Here is a 16,882-nt window from a genome sequence, read left to right as displayed (position 1 = left end):
TCTACTCTAGTATTCTTTGCTGTTATCACTCTGCTTGATGGTTTACTATTCACTCTTAAAGAACTCTAATTCCAGAATCATGTGCAAGGGCTCTTTCTGGGACCAATCGGGGTATGGTACCTATCTACATACAGATACATCCATACATGTATGCCTGCATGCATGTATCATGTATATTCATTACTCATTCATGCACCCCCTGCCTCTCACCTTAGGACTGGTAGTTTCTGGAACTCATAGAGTAGGGCTGGCTCTTCGGGGTACTTTGTTATTTGGACCGGTCTGATTTAATCACTGTACACTGTATACCAAGACCCAAACAATCCCAGGTGACAGATAACCAAGCTGTTTCTTCCCCTTCCTGTTCTTCCTACCTCCTCCGCCAGCTCCCACATCGAGCCATCTTACAGAATTGTTTTCTTTTTCTTTTCTTTTTTTTTTAAATTAATTTATTTATTTGACAGATAGATAGCACAAGTAGGCAGAGTGGCAGGCAGAGGGAGAGGGAGAAGCAGGCTCTCCACTGAGCAGGGAGCCCGATGCGGGGCTCGATCCCAGGACCCCGGGATCATGACCTGAGCCGAAGGCAGCCGCTTAACCGACTGAGCCACCCAGGCGCCCCTTGTTTGCTTTTTCTATTTTTAGTTTCTTTTAAGGTTTATGTACACAACCGAAGATGAGCACAACTTCTGTGATCCAGAAAAAATTAAAAATCCTTTGTTTTGGTTCCATGAGTATCTGGTTTTCCATAGGGACTTCGTATTCAAATAAACATTTTCACATATTTCAATTAAAATTGTAAATATATTTTACTTACCATAAATACAAAGTATACAGGGATATGAAGTTGTGATATATGCACGCGATGATTGTACAACGCTGATGTGTATATAACAAATGTCAGTTATTTGTGAAATTCGCCTGTCATTCAAAACCTCATATCCATACAAAAGTACATCCCTCCAGTTGATTCTGATAAAAACACATTCTCACATGCTACTGAAAGTTTTTCACATGATAAAGAAAATATATCTCTATTTTCCCCCATGGATAACCTATCTACACAGATGAATTCAGTTTATATTAACTATACTACTACTTTCTTGTGAATGATCACTATATAGATTTTACTGAACATGACTCCCTAAAGTTTTTCCACATTAAAATAAAAATTTCATTTTGTGCATTCTGTTCATAAAAGATGTCATTCTTTTACTTATCTTAACAGAAAGTCAGCAGTTTATTTTTGCTAAAATTTACAGATGGCATTTACTTTTCAAATATTTGACTTTTATCATTTTCATCCTACTGGCAAATGCCCAAGATTAATGGTCAGGAAATCAGTGGCCTGATTATTAAGAGATTTGGATTCCATTGCCTTGTGGACTTTCATTTTGATCACAGAAAAGACACTACATTTTAATTCCTCTCTCTTTCCCATCAGTAACTTTGCCTACACAGGTAGTCATAGAGTAGAAAACTACCTTGAGTTAATAAGCTGTGTCCATATTGTTTCTTAACCTTCTAAGTCAACATCTATCCTTTCTTCACCTCATAAACAAGTGATGTTTCCTGCCCAGTATACTCTAAGGCAGTGTATCTATCTGCTCCTATCTTGATGCTGACGACACCTGATATAACTTTTTAAGGTTGATAAGACAGCCCCCCCTTTTAAGATTTATTTATTTATTTTAGAGAGAGAGAGAGAGAGTTGGGGGTGGGTAGAGGCAGAGGCAGAGGGAGAAGGAGAGAGAGAATCTCAAGCAGACTTTGTGCTGAGCACAGAACCCTGCGTGGGGCTCGATCTCATGACCCCGAGATCATGACTTGAACTGAAACCAAGAGTCAGTTGCTCTACCGACTGAGCCATAGACAGCCCCTTTCTTAGGGATAGGTGAGGAAGAAGACAGGGACATTGGTCCCCTGACCTCCTACTGTGCCATTTCAGAAGGCTTGAATGTAATTGGCTTGAATGTAACTGAGGTTGGAGAACAGTATGAAATGAGTTTAGGGAAACTTTAAAGAGAGAGGTGACACACAAGAACAAGTAAAGATGCCCTTGTCATAAAATACCTATGGAGGGGCGCCTGGGTGGCTCAGATGGTTGAATGTCTGCCTTCAGCTCAGGTCATGATCCCAGGGTCCTGGGATCGAGCCCCACATCAGGCTCCTGGCTCGGCGGGGAGCCTGCTTTTCCCTCTCCCTCTGTTTCTCTCCCTGCTCATTCTCTGTGTGTGTGTGTCTCAAATGAATAAATAAAATCTTAAGAAAAAAAAGAAAATAAATAAAATAAAATACCTCTGGAAAAATAAGGGGAAATTTGCATACATTTAAGTATGGAAATCATACTGTGAAAGACCATGCCATAAGGCTAAAGTGGTCTGTGAAAAAGGAAGGGAAAACGAACTTTTCAAATGACCATTTCTATTAGAAAGCATTATAAATATTAATATCACAAAATCATTGTACTAGAAGTAACTTGTCTCTGGGGCTTAGTGGCAATTCATTGTGCAGATGACTAAACGAAAATCCAAAGAAGTTCAGTGAATTCTCCCAAATCTCCAGAATTAATGGCATAGCTGGACATAGAATCCATTGCAGCCTAAATATCAACTGTTTTCTTTTGTTTGCTGATGAGAAAATAATTGCTAATCCACCCAAAATAGTCCTTCTTTGTAGAACAGAATAAATCCTATAAAGCAGAAAAAACATAGAAGGAAGCACTTTGAAAGAAAATAAAACACTAAAAAATACAAGCTGTTATCATGAAAATGATTATATGCCAAGGATAAGAATGTCTTTTATAAGAAGAGTTTTGAGGTTCTTAGGGAAAAGATTTATATTATTATTTTTTATAATATACTACACATAGATCTAACTTATGTCCACTTATGTATACTTACGTATATATACAGATGTATACAGATACATACATATGTAAGTATACACTTACGTCCACTTCTTATTTTCTTAAATCATGAGAGATGTGTGACTACAAATCTATTTTCTTGAGCTTGAAACATGTACTTTTCTTCTGCAGTTTTTAAAAACAAGGTAACTAAATCAATCAATCAATAAAATTTGCCCAGTTACAAAACTCATTATACCTTCCTGAATTTTACTTTTTATGGAGAGTCCATGTTTAAAGCATTTTTTAAAAAGCAAAGTAGTACAATATAAGATAAACTGCTCTTCCTTCCCAGACCAATTATTCACATGCCTGTAGTCAGTCACAGAAGGATTGCATAGTCACCTTTCTGTGTTTCTATGGAGTAAAATAATAGCTTTAAGAAGTCAGATATAGAAAACGATGAGGAATAGTCAATGTAATTAATGCACTCTGGGATTTTCTTCTCATTTCACCACTTCTATTATCAGTGAAAGAATTCTTAGAAATATGCACAGATTAGTATTAACAGGTATTTCAAAAGGGTTCATTATTATGAACCATTCTTCTAACCAGCTGTTCAGGAAATTTTAAGTTTGGAATTCAGTGGTTTATAAAAGGGTATGTTCTTACAACATTAACAAATAGCAGGTCTCTCTTCATTTCCCATTAAACAAATAATTGTCTAGAACTCTGAAGTAATAAATTATATATATGATCCTAAGATCTTCATAGAGTAAGAATTTGGAAATAAAGGTCAATGGTTTGATACAATAGTGCTGGGATCACTGCGTTGCTCGAAAATATGGTCAAAGTCAGAAAAATGTCTTTTCAGAAAACACCCAGTGTGGAACAGATCACAAAGCCAAGTGCTCTGTCATGATTTTATTTCTAAAGCAAGATTCCACCTCAGCACATTTTCTAAATGTAAATATTTCTTACTTCCAAAATATGGCAGACATATTTCTAAACTGTAGTTGAACTTGATATAAAGTTTTATGGAAAGGATGACCATACAACAATACTATAATGGATGTAATTGGATGAAAGGTAGATATTAAACACCAGGGCTATCAAAACTGGCTTACACAAATATTGTTTAAATTTTTGTGAGTCACCTTATTTCTTATCTCTTTTGCCCACCCAATATGGATTATGTGGAAGTCTGTAGAATAAAGTAAGCTCCTTTGACCTCTGCATCTCATTGACAGACCACTTGCTAGTGTTACAAAGCTGTTATTAGCTGTGTCTGATTTACAGCAGACACCTAGCTGAAGTAAAATCAGAAGAAAAGAAAGCTGTCAGAGATGAGAAAAGAACTAGGGGTATTAAAGTTTTTAGAAGAGTTAAAATACACACTGGGGGCAGTAAATAGAATAATACATGCTGTGGAAAAGAAAATCACTAACATTAACAGCAATGTGAAAGGAGATGACAGAGAACAGAGAGAACAGAGAGCAAAATCCAAACTGTAAAATGATGAGTCAGAACAAATAAGACAAATTTGAAGAAAAATTGCTAAAAATAAAATTTGGGCATAGACTTAAAATATTTACCATAATCCAGAAATAAAATTAAGTTTGAAACACCAATATAACAGTAAATCCTTGTAAAATATTGCAAGTTTTACAAGGAGAGAGAAAAATTCTACAATTATCTAAAATTATGAAGAGTTTCTGTGATGAAGAAACCAAACTCAGATATCCTTAGATGTCCTCTTTATCACACTGAATACTAAAAGGAATTAGAAAATTGGTTACTGAAATTTTAGTTTTGTGAGCTAGAGTCTGTATGAATCCAGGCTGGTACTCGAGTGAGATGTCAACACAAACTCAAAGACAGTCTGTATAACAAAAGTCACTCCAAAAGAAAACAAAGGGCCTTAACATATAATACCTAAACAAGAAGGTAGAAATAAGATCAGATGTAATAGTCATAAAAATAAACACAGGTCAAAAATCAACCTAAAACAAAACACAAAACTTAAAAAGAAAATATTGGGTAAAAATGTAACAGGCAAATATAAAATGAAGAAAAGTCATTGTGGCTATATTCTTTTCATGCAAAATAACATTACAGAGAAAGTACCCTAAATGAGATAGCAGGGCCATCAGTAGTTGGAAGACACTAATCCCACTATGAAGCTGTAACACTGTAGGCCTCTGGGTGCGGACTAGCCTAGTACAGAAACATACAAACACCATCAATAACAAGAAAAAGGAGAACTCCATGGGAATCTAATTACTGTGGGTGACATTCACATATCTCCCTCCATCTTTGCCATTTGAAATTTCTTCCTTTTTTAAAAAAATATCTTATTTATTTATTTGAGAGAGACAGAGATAGTGAGAGAGAGCACAAGGGGGAAGGAGGGAGAAAAGCAGACTCCCCGCTGAGCAGGGAGCCCGATGCGGGGCTCGATCCCAGAACCCTGGGATCATGACCTGAGCCGAAGTCAGACTCTTAACCGACTGAGCTACCCAGGCGCCCCACCATATGAAATTTCAAAAGGAAATGATTCACACTATATAATTAATAAGCCTTCTTTTAATATATTTATTATCATTAAACAACTATTGGTTATCTATAGTAAGCACATGATGCATTCACTATGCTCCCCAGCTTTCAGACTAGTTGGAAAGAAAAACAGGCAATTACAACCCAAGAGTTAATGGGTTTGCCCCTGGTGAGTTGAGAGCCTCCCGGGGAGGACATAATCTACTCAGGTGTGTCAACGAGCAGGTGTCAGGGAAAGCATCCTGAGAAGTAGGACATCTGCACTGAAACAGGAAGGAGTTGGCCACATGAGTATGTGGAAGAGCAACGGGGTGAGACAGCAGCATTATCAACAAGTCATGTTGGGGAAACTGGCTAATGCTTTTGTGGAAAACATCCAACAGTTCCTCACCTCACAGCATGTTACAGGGTATTAGATGGAGTGAAGAACTAAATGCTTCTTAAAATGATGAAAAATCTTCAGAGAAGTAGAAAATGATTTCAATTAGATTTTCTAAGCATAAAAAAAGTGTAAAGTCAAAAATCTTTTAAACAAAAATAATTATAAGACAAGAGGAAAACTGGAGGGGGCAGTTATAATAAATAGGCTAAAAGCATTACTTATTTAGTAAAGACCACGAACACGTCAGAAATAAAACTGCAAACATTACTGAACAACAGATAAAGGACTCGAAAGAATGACTCAAGTAAAAAAACAATAGCAAATATATATGAAGTGTTTTCTATGTGTCAGACATTAATCCATGGAGTGCTCTCAACCACCCTATGAGGTAGAGACTATTTTTATTTTTTTATCTCCATTTCACAGATAAAGAAACAGAGACACAGAAAGGTTACAGTACTTGCTCAAGGACAGGTGGCTGGTGAGCGTGAGACCTGGAAGGGAAAGCCACACAGTCTGGCTCCACGGTCTGTGACAGCCCAGGTCTGCGCTACTTCTCAAGGAATACACGGGTCCAAAAACCAAAGCCAAACCCAAATAATCACCTTCCCAGTAAATCGATAAAGGAGACTTCAAACGACAAAGAGATGCCTTTTTCTGTGGCGAACTGCCTCTTATTGCATGTACAATAAGAACATATAAAAAATAGTGCTAGAGAGCTAACCCAGTGTATAATTGTGACTCAAAAGAAACTCTAAGGTTTAACAGTAACTTGAACTCTAGAGCAAATAAATGAGAATTTAATGATTTTTTTCCTTTGAACTGTTCTCAAGTTAATCGGAGAAATCTTTATTCAGTCCAAACTAAGAGCCGGACAGAACGCTCGCATGCCCCTCAGGCCCACAAAGCTGATGCGAACCCAGAGAACAGCTTCAAGCAGGCGAACACACTTCCAGTGCCACATCAATAGCCTTGCGATTGTATTTTGGATGCATTATAAAGAAATCAACTGCTTAGTACTTGGAAAATTGATGTAGAACTAAAATTGGGAGAGTGATGAACTAAATTCCATCAAATCTAAATATATGATCTATAACCCAGTTTGGATTTGTGAACGGGATATCATACTGATGGACATAGCATTGGCTCACAGCCATTAGCATGAATAAGTTTTCTATAATTCTTAATATTTGCATATCCTTCAGCTAATAATGAAATTCATCTCTCTTAATCATTCAGAATGCGGCCACCAAGTCAAATTAAAGATTTATTTTATTTTATTTTTTAAGATTTTTTGTTTATTCATTTGAGACACAGAGATACAGAGAGGGGGGGGGAGAGCATGAGCAGGGGGAGAGACAGAGGGAGAGGGAAAAGCAGACTCCCCACGGAGCAGGGAGCCTGGTGAGAGGCTCGATCCCAGGACCCTGGAATCATTACCTGAGCTGAAGGCAGACACTTAACCATCTGAGCCACCCAGGTGCCCCAGATTTTTATTTATTTTAGAGAGAGAGAGAGAGCAGGGGGAAGTGCAGAGGGAGAGGGAGAGAGAAAATCTCAAGCAGAGTCTGTACCCAGTGCAGAGCCCATCAAGGGGCTCAATCTCACGACCCTGAGATCATGACCTGAGCGGAAATCAAGAGTTGGACATTTAACCAACTGAGCTACCCAGGCGCCCCTAAATTTGTAATCAATTTGAGTTTTATATATTTTACTCCATTTGAATATTATAAAACCAAGAAATGGAGAATAAACTGAAAGAGTAAGTATATAGTACAATCTTGCATTAATTTACAGTTCTTAAAAATAATGGGGAGGAAGGGCAAAGAGTAAAATGAGTGGAAGTGTATGCCCCACTTCCGCACAAAAACTGTGCTGTGGCATCCATCCAGCAAATGAGCAGAGTGAACCAGATTCCATTTTTTATTAAAAAAAATTTTTTTTTTAAATTTATTTATTTGACAGAGAGAGACACAGCAAAAGAGGGAACACAAGCAGGGGGAGAGGGAGAGGGAGAGGGAGAAGCAGACTCCCAGCTGAGCAGGGAGCCCGATGCGGGGCTCGATCCCAGGACCCTGGGATCATGACCTGAGCCGAAGGCAGATGCTTAACGACTGAGCCACCCAGGTGCCCCCAGATTCCATTTTTTAAACTAACCTCCCTCTGGTCCTATTCCCTCCAAATGCACTGTGTTGTTGTGTGTACACATGTCACCTCCCCCCAAATCCATTCATTCATCTGATTTCATCTGCTCACCATGCTTTATACATGAACAAAAACAGATAATCTCTCAGGGTTATAAAAAGAATTAGTTCTTGCCTCCTCACTCACCCTTCCCTAACCAGTACGCTTCCAGTTCACCAGATACTGGAAGAGATCCTGTATTTCCAGTTGCCTCTTAGAGGAAGAGAAGATTCAGCAATGTTGAAAGCAAAATATTGGTCCTCCAAAGATGTTCACATCCTTCTCCTTGGAATCTGTAAACGTATTATTCTACATGGCAAAAGGGACTTTGCAGGTGTGATTAAGTTAAGGGTTTTGAGATGGGGAGATTATCTTGGATTATCTACATGGGTTCCATGTAATAGTCTCAAGAGGGCTCATGAGTGAAAGAGAGAAGCAGGAGAGTCCCAGTTAGAAAGAAAAGGTGATGACAGAAGCAGAGGTAGGGGTGAGGGAGAGGGGCTGGCGGGACAGTACAGATTCTACATTACTGGCTCTGAAAGTGGAGGAAAGGTCCCATGAGTTAATGAATGTAGGCAGCTTCCAGAGGCTGGAAAAGGCAAGAAAACTAGATTTCCCCCCTGGAGCTTCTGGAAGGAACTTGGCCCACCCAACATCTTGATTTTGGTTCAATGAAACCCATTTTGGATTTTGGACCTCCAGAACAAGAATGTAACAAATTTGTGCCATTGTAAACGACTACTTTTGTGCTAATTTGCTGAAGCAGCAGTAGGAAACTAACGTGAGCATCCACCGTACACGTACATGCACCTGTCCAAGTCACAAATCACCACACGGTAGATCCGTTCCAGATCGTGTTAGTTCCAGATGCCCCAAATCACACCAATCTATATATGCAAACCACTTCGCAATAGAAACGTCCTTGAAGTTATTCTTCATGCCCCCCAAAAGAAATATCCATCTTCTTAGAGATAAGACTGGGTTTAAATGTCCATTTAGATTTTAATCTCTCTGAGTAAGAGAACGGCCATTTCTAACTGTAATGTCATACAGACTCATCCTGTTTTCCGCAGTCCTATCATCTCCTATCATCTCACAAGAAGTACTTCTTGTACTAAAGCAGAATGAATAGAATTTAGTCAGAAATTAGATAATTATTAGTACAGTAATAGTGCCAGTTTGGGCATATTTGGAAATTTAATCACATTGCTATTAAATATTTTTAAATTAATTGTTTAGTTTAAAGAATTGCCCAGTTACAAAAATCAATAATTGAATAAAATGACTTAAATTTCTTTGAAATGATCAAATAAATTAGAACCATTAAATGTCTATCGATGGTGCATATTTTTACAACATAAGTCCCTAGCATAATCAAATTTATATTGCATTATAACAATGATAACTATCTGTTAATGAGTATTGATTATGTGTTAAGCATTTTATGTATATTCTGATTCATCTCCACTTTACATCTAATTTTTAGAGCAACCATATCTGATAGGTGGTATTATTTCCATTTAGCTGATGAAGAAAGTACATTCAAAAGATAAAATCATATAGTAAGTGGCTGAGCCTGGAATTGAGTTCAGGTATTTCTGAACTACCTATTCAAGTCACACAGTGTCTTATGTAAATATTTTTAATTAAAATATAATGTTTTATTAGAAAGTACATTTTAAATTGAGGCTATATGAATCCTCCATTCTGCTTCCTAAACATCTGTCCACAAATCCTTTCTAAACGTTTACTTTAGTGCATGTAGGGATAAGTCCAAGGGAGACCAATGAAGTTGAGTATCTATGACTCTAACTGGTTCTTTTTCATCCTCATAAGCTTGAGTTTAGAATTAGAAATTGAAGCAAATTCTTCAATATTTCCTTGGTCACTACAGGGATCAAACTTGAGACAGGGTTAGGTATCAATCTGAGCAAGCGGGGAAAGGGATGAACTTTAGGGGAAGAGAGATGCAAAGCAAGGACCACTGCCCTAATTTTCTATTGATCTATTCTGCTCCAGGGCATGAGAGTTGGTGTCATGCTTCCATCACAGTGTCCTCTTGTTTAAATCTGCATCTCAGGTACACAATTAAGGTATTTGATAATCTCTCTTCTTAAGGATTCAGTCATGCATTAAGTAAACATCTACTGCCCATCTACAGTGGGCCAAGCACAGTGCTCAAGGCTGGGCATGAATTATATAAAGTCCTGCTCTACTTGAAGAGAGAAGAAAAGAAAAACACGAGAGAGATCCTCAAGAAACACGGTATTATAACAAGTGTTGATCTGGCCTTATCTCTAAAAACAGAAATACAACAGGTTGCATCATTTCAACATGCTGAGTTCTGAATAAAACAAGCTCCCAGATGGCTGGTCCTGCAAAGGAAGTTGGCTTGTCTGAAGATACACCAAATGCAGCCCTCCTTAGGAGGGGAATCTTGAGGAACTTGGTGGCACACACTCCATATCCCCACCCCCCAAACCACATTTATTTATACTGAAATGAAATAAATTAAGATGGATCAAGCCTAATCCTATTTGATGGGATTAAAAAGCCCTTTACAGATAGCCTGCCATGAGGCTCAATTTCCCTTCAGATTTCCCCCACTTACTGCAGGCAGTGAGTAGCGCCCTCTACTGTGCTCTTCCACCACTTAAAAATTACACTTCTGTTTGTATGACATTACTTTTTAGTGTATCTTTGAGGTGCCCCCCGCCTCGCCCCCACTTCTGTCACCTTCCACCAAAATGTAAGTCCCTTCAGCCCAGGGCGGAGCTAAGTTAATTTTGTAAACCTGTTCCACTCTAGGCTCTGTCTTGGGCTCTTATCCAGCAGGAAGCTGATCCACACACGGATTAACCATCCACTCTGGACCCAGAAAGCCCAATATTTAACCTATTTCTGACACTCACTTTTGACCTTAGGCAAATTGCTTAACTTTTCTAAGTCCCGTCCTTCTTCCCTATATCATGAGAATGATAACAGAACCTAAGGATTGCCTGTGAAGGAAATCTTACGAAAGTAGAGTTTACAGAATATCTTGCACATAGTAAATAATAAATGCTCACTAGCTTCCAGTCACTCTAAGTGTTATTACATCTCCTAAGTGTAATCATCCAGATAAGCCGAGCTGATACAAGTCTGAGAATAATAAAAGTTATGAAACTTCCCAAGGCTCAAAGTTGTAAGTAGAAAGAATAGGACTTAACTCTGATCCACTTAAATCTAAAGCCTTCTGTAAGGCTATTCCATTCCTCTTTATAAATCAGGTATCCACCATGTTTCCTGAAACAAGGAGAACACAACAATCATGGAGGAATGGATAACTACATGTTGAGATTGAGGCAAAGAAATTGGCACAGTCTTACTCATACAGCCACAGAGATGAAGAAAATATATGAAGGTGGAGAAATTACTAACTCAATGTATATGATATTCAAAGTGTGTCCTGGCATTAGCTGATGAATCACCAATTTTTCACCAGCAAGCAACAAGGTAGTACTCAGCAAATGTGAAATTCATGAAAATCACCCTAGTATATCACATGATAGGGACAGATCGATTCTGTTTCCCCCCCAAAAATACTCCTCATGGTTTCCCCTGTTCTACATAATTTAGGTAAAATCATGAAACCATCACTCAGTTATTTAACTTTTTTCATTTCCCTATGCAGCCTCTGAGCAGTGGGCACGGTGCAGCGAACCCTGGTCTGGACCAGCCAGATGGTAAGGATCGGGCCACTCCTTTGTCTCTGCTGCCCGGTGGCTGCCTACCACAGGCAAGAAGAACGGTCCTAGATTTCCTCATCTGTGATCCATTCCATTGTTGCTGGCTAAGTACCTATGCGATACTAAGTACTTCTGCTAAATACCTCTACTAAGTACCTTTATTTAGGTGTTAACTAACCCCTAAATAGAGGTGTTGCTATATTCATTTAGTTTGACTATAGGTATTCTTCCTCTTTGAGTATTCCTTCTATTTAAATTTAATTCCTTCCTTTTCTTCTTAGACTCTCTATTCTAGAAAATCCCAATTTTATATCATTTTGCATTATTCCATGTCTCCCTGAGTTGCTCCCTTTTTGATAGAACTCCTTTTCCTCACTCATTATTCCCTACTGTACTCCTTTTTTATTCCTACTGCTTCGTTACTGCTTTTCTTTTCCCCAAACTCCCTGTGATTGCCCCGTTTCCAAATGTCCTTCATGCATGGCTCAGTTACTAGTGGGCAGTGCCTTTGTGAGAAGAACGTCGTTTTCTTTCTGTGTCTGTGCGTGTGTGTTTTTGTTTTTGTTTTTGTTTTTTTTAGGCTGGAACTTGAGAAATGGCAAGCAAAGGTAATCACTTCTCAACCACAGAGAGAGAGTCATCAAGCTCAGTCTGTGGTGAGCAGCAAACATACGTGCCTCTGAAAGCCAGGGCAGGAACAGACTAGTCAAGACGTCCACCAGCACCTCTAAAACCATCAGGACCTCCAGATTACACAAAAGTGACTTCATTCTGGGGCTGAAGCAATTTGTTGGTAGATGGAGATGACTCATGCACACTAGCTCAGAATCTGCTTTTCCCGAAAATGGTCTGCTTTTTTCTCTCATAGGCTTTGTAAAATTCCATGTGCATTGAGCTGTTTTGTTGAGTTCCCAGTATACTGTTGGCACTCAACGGGTCAAAAACGAGCAACAGTAATAGGGAGATGATGACGCTTTCATAATCCGCAGCTTTGAGAACCATCTCCCTGGCATACCCACCTTTAAGCTGTTTGCGTGAGGGCAGAGACGGGGAAGTTAAGTCCGTCCCGATTATTACTTTAAATCATTTCTGTGCTAGTTGCATTCTGGAGCAGCCAGAGTTTTCTGGATCTGATTTGGGGAATTCCCTGATACTTGACGCTCTTTCCAACTTTCCCCTCTCTCCTGAGGTGAGCGTGTGACAAAGGCTATTAAAAGAAAGCCCAAATCATCAAATTCTGACTCTCACCAACTGAGGTGATTGATGCTGTAGCAGCTTTTATCCTACTAATCACCCTTTTCCTCTGAATAATAAAATATATTAAATTTAAGCCTTTGTCTTACAGAAATTCAGTCTCTGAATTTACACAAACTCTTTTCTTTTCTTTTCTTTTTTTTTTTTAAAGATTTTATTTATTTATTTTAGAGACAGAGCACAAGAGGGGGGAGAGCGGGAGAGGGAGAAGCAGACTCCCTGCCGAGCAGGGAGCCCGATGCGGGACTCGATCCCGGGACTCCAGGATCATGACCTGAGCCGAAGGCAGTCGCTTAACCAACTGAGCCACCCAGGCGCCCCCACAAACTCTTTTCAAAGACCTTACGTCTTTGTTTAAAGTGCTTTCTCTGCCCAAGTCTACAAACAACAGATCCTTTGATATGTTATTTTTTTTCTTTCGAACTTAATGGCTGAGAGGCTTGATCAAAGAAGGGAAACCATGCTGATTCTACATACTTTCTTTTTTTTTTTCTACATACTTTCTTTACTGAATATTTTTGGGAAAAGCTAAGCCATCGAGGGAAAAGAGAAAATGTTGAGATAATGTAACATATTGCTCGATAAATACCCTGCTCCTCTGGAAGTAAATTCACTCTTCCAGAGCAGTGATGTACTTAGAAAAATTCCACCTAAGAAAATGAACACTTTCAAAATGATGTGGTCTTTAATCATTTAATCTCGGGTAGGAAGACGAAAGTGCTAATGTTCAGCAGATATGTTAAGAATCCAGGTAGGATACTGTTTTTCTTCCCAAAGCTATAGATTCCTCTAACGCTCTCTAAAATGGAAGGCAATCAGCATCTTGTTCAAACGTTTGTACTGTCCCAAATACTTTCTGGTCACTGTCCCCATAACTGTAGGGTGTACTAGAAAATGCTCTATACATTTTGACCAGTCTTTTAAATATAGAACAGGGATGTTTATAAGTTAAAGTGTAATAATTCTAATGTATCAAAACTTTGATATAGAACAAAGATGTTTATAAGTTAAAGTGTAATAATTTTAATGTATCAAAACTTTGAGTCAGTCAGGTGCTGGGTTGTTCTCCCTGTCATCATTAAGGTGCCCTCCATGCCCTTTGCATATAAATGCAGACTGTAACTTCAAACGAAAAAGATGATGTCCGTTTCCTAATGAAATGCCAGTACTAGGATCGGTCCAAAGAGTGGACGTAATTTAATAATAGTCTGCCCTGCTTAAGATACACATGAAGTACATAGTTAGTCAGTCTCATCATCCCTTAATTTATTTATACTTATTTATCTTTACATACTTGGCACTGACATTTGTTTCTTTTCTCTCAGATTCAAAACCTAATCCTGTAAGTGCACCATCAGCTTATGCTGCTTACTTCACTCCTGTTTTTAAAGGGTGAAGTGTAAAAATCACCCTTTAAATGTTATTCAGATTAAAACTTGCTCTTTCCATGCACATTAAGACAGTGATATCTGTGAACAACAAAGAATTTAATTAAAACTTGCAAACAAAAGTTTTCCTAGACCAATGGTATTAAACTCAAGTGTAAAAGAAGGTGAAAGGAGTGAAGTTGGGGAGAGTGAAATGTAAAAAAGCAATTTAAAAACTACATATTGTGCTTCACTGTAAAATTCCATATGAAGCTTTAAAATAGAATCACTTCCCCGGACTATTCCTTTTAGGCACCAAAAGCCTTGGGCAGACGGACAAGTCATTTCAACTTAGTGTGACCTGCCATTGTATTAGGACAACTCACCTGAAAGGAAAGAACTGAGAGTTAAGCATCTCTGTTCGTCTTTAGATATTATTTTTAAAATTTTAGACACAGAACGACAACTGCAGGTTATCAATGACTAGCCAGGAGCTCAGCATCAGTTTCCATCTAAGTCTTGCCTGCATAACCATATCTACCATGATTTCGGTCAAAGAATCTCTTAGCTTCATCAGTTTACAAAACGGCAACATGTCCAGTGTGAATATGGTAGGAGGGCCATCACACGGTGGCCAGAAATGCTCCTCATGTGCCCTTATTTGGGAACAGGAGGAATATAAAGCATTTCTAAGAATGATATGCTTGTGCTTTCCCTAACAATGAGAGGCAGAGCTTTTCCTAACATTTTTGCAGAAGCAGTTATTAAATTTTTATTATTATCTGAAACTAAAATTCTAGATGGACAGTTGAGATAAAGACAGCCAACTTCATAGGTATTTAACATTTGGCATCATGACTGATACACAGTGGATGACCATTAAGCATTTTTCAAATGAATTTGTCTAGAAATAATAGTGCAAGATTCAGTGCCCATCTTTTGACGGTTCCTGTTGACAGATTTTGTTACTTTCTCTCTCCTACTTCTTTTTAAAGGGTAGAAAACAAGTTCCAAATTCTGTAACAGAAGTTATTTAAGCAGCCCGGAGATGTGAAAGTTAGGATTAGAGCTTCCAGGAGGAAGCAAAAATAAACTTTTGCCTGTGAACCTGTGAGTCTCCCACAATGAAACCCAGCTCAGCACCAAAAATGCTCCGCAGGATACCACATGAGCAAGGGAAAATTAGAACTGCACAAAAATGTTTGCTTGGAAAGTGAAACCAGTCAACGTTTGGCTTTCTGCCAAATTAAATTTCTGCCAGAAATTCTCCTGTTATTACATATCTGCAGAAAGCAATTAGAAAAATATTGTAGCTAAAAAATTCCAGATACATTCATGTCTCCATCACAGTTCGGTCCAGAAGAAAATACTAGCCTCCCCAGCCCAGTGGGCCAAGCACAGGAGTATAGGAAGAACATGCAAACACTGATATATACACATTTTCCCTTGGAGGAGCATCTAATCACAAGTAGTATCCTGTTTGTTTTGTGAGATCTAGGAGGACCTCAGTAGGTTTTCAGGGTGTCCCAGTGCACTTCTGAGTTGGAAGCTTGCCAAGGAAAGCAGATGTGACAGAAAGCCCTAGGTCCCATTCACCAGCAGTGCAGGGCCTGAGGAAAATGTTATAAACCTCACCACACCTGACACTTGCCATTACAGAAAGTATCTCAGAAGGAGGAATTAAAAATGCTGATGCTTTGCAGCACTTTTTGCGTTGTTCTTTATAAAATCTCAAACCTGAGTATGGAGTTAGGGAGTAGCTTAGACTAGATACAAATAACATTCATCTATCATGACCAGTCTCCTGAAAAATTCCTGACACCCAACCATGTATAGTCTCCTGGGCTCCATCCCTAGTCTTCTGGGGTTCAGTCTCCAACAGCTCTTGGCTTCATCTATATTATACCGTGTGCCTATCTCTGGTGACTATTTAAGCCCTAACTGTATACTGCGAAACCTTTTAAAATTCAAGATAGCCTTTTTTAAAACAGTATTACCCACAAACTTATTTCCAGTCTCAAGTTTTCCAGTTGTATATTAGAATAGACAACACCTGGGATTGTCAGGAATAATGGTAAATGCGATAAGGAGTCAATATATATATTATATTATATATTATTTATAGAGAGAGGCAGCCTTGGGATGGAAGCAAAAATCATACATGAGGGGAAAATGTTGAGTTGGTTTTTGGTGAGGTGAATTTAGCTCAAGAATGTGGGGACAAATGAAACAGGGAGTCAATGGAAGCTGTACCATTGCAGCTGACAATGGGGTCCTGGTTGAGTGGGCATTAGGTCTAGTATGATTCCTTTAAGCTCTTAGACCCATCCTTGAAGCCTGGAGGCAGGAGCCCTTAACTCCAGGCCTCCAACACTCCTGATTGTTCTTGGCCTTAGTTTGAAATGCATGCCCGAGCCTATCACAGGCTCTAATCCTATCTTGTTTCTAATTCTCCTTACTTCTGACCTTGCCATTTATTTTCCTGTTTATAGTTTAGCTTCATCCCTCAAATGTGATGCATTGTGCCTTTCATTGGCTCATGATCTTTTGCTTTCTTTTATTT

At 38.6% G+C, this 16,882-nt stretch overlaps 1 protein-coding gene across 1 annotated transcript in view; it reads right to left on the bottom strand.

Annotated features, from left to right (window-relative positions):
• XIRP2 (xin actin binding repeat containing 2) overlaps positions 1–16,882 on the bottom strand; it is a 74,570-nt gene that overhangs the window by 50,175 nt on the left and 7,513 nt on the right. The gene's annotated exons all lie outside the window — the stretch shown is intronic.

This window comes from Mirounga angustirostris, unplaced genomic scaffold (assembly GCF_029215605.1).
Source record: "Mirounga angustirostris isolate CCGP_5_RB_7025 unplaced genomic scaffold, mMirAng1.0.hap1 SCAF_3, whole genome shotgun sequence".
Classification (NCBI taxonomy): Eukaryota; Metazoa; Chordata; class Mammalia; order Carnivora; family Phocidae; genus Mirounga; species Mirounga angustirostris.
Note: the sequence above shows the minus strand (reverse complement) of the source record. Positions and strands in the feature narration are given on the sequence as shown.